Genomic DNA, 952 nt, shown 5'->3' on the forward strand with positions numbered 1-952 from the left:
CACGCTGTGTGGTGGACGTTCAGAATTCAGTGGTGCAAATACACACATGCATACACTTGGCGACACACGCTCTGCTGTGCGGTGAGATTTGTGTTCTGTGTCCAGTGGTGCAAATATACACACACACGCACTTGGCTACACACGCAGTACGGCGCGGTTGGCTTGGCATAAGCGCATTCACGCAGTAGGCTTTACTTTCAGTCCAGTGAGGTTGGTGCTTGTGTGGTGTTTCAGCTCTTGGTGGTCAGCGGATAAACCCCGTAAAAATGGAGTTTTGTTTAATTTGAGGTAAGTAAAAGAGATTAAAATTATCAACCAACATCCCCCCTTCTAATTAATATAATTTTTCTTCCATTTCATGTGTGTTTCACGGCGAACGGAGACAACAAAACCTGTGTTTGTGATGTGCAAATGTTGGTGCAAATGACGGGTACAGTGGAAAGATGACAACCATGATCAACAGCGGTGGAGTGCAGAAAGTACGGTGAAAATGTTGCGTTTTATTTACGGAACAGTTGATAAAAGTGTTTTTAATATAATGTGCCATAATTTGTGTAATTTGCGAAGTGTTGACCGTGTGTGAATTAGTTGTTAGTGCGTCTCATTAAACCGATTTATTTGCTTAAATAAATCAAATTGTTCTACTACATGTGTGTGACACTGTTTCATTTTGGAAAGAAAATCTGGCAAAAAGGGGGAGGGGGCTATTTTAACGAAGGGGCGTGCCGAACCCCGTTCGGGTTTTGCTTCGACTTCGGGTTTGCTTCGGCTTCGGGACCCGACGGATCGGTTGAATAATTTCGCCAACTCAGCTTCAAAGCCAGCTTCAATCTCAGCGGATCTCTGAGTGCTGGTGACCGGTGGGAAAAAACCGGACGAAAAACGGACGAAAACTGCCGAAAAACAGCGAGGCAAAAAAGTGTAGGGGGTGCTACCGCCGGGGCACGTGCCT

At 45.4% G+C, this 952-nt stretch overlaps 1 long non-coding RNA gene across 1 annotated transcript; it reads left to right on the forward strand.

Moving 5' to 3' along the window:
* Nucleotides 1-245: 245 nt before the first annotated feature.
* Nucleotides 246-647, forward strand: LOC120906577. Its single transcript, XR_005740124.1, has 2 exons — nucleotides 246-288; nucleotides 383-647. It is a non-coding gene; the product is annotated as an uncharacterized LOC120906577 (long non-coding RNA).
* The last annotated feature ends 305 nt before the right edge of the window (nucleotides 648-952 follow it).

This window comes from Anopheles arabiensis, chromosome X (assembly GCF_016920715.1).
Source record: "Anopheles arabiensis isolate DONGOLA chromosome X, AaraD3, whole genome shotgun sequence".
Lineage (NCBI taxonomy): Eukaryota > Metazoa > Arthropoda > Insecta > Diptera > Culicidae > Anopheles > Anopheles arabiensis.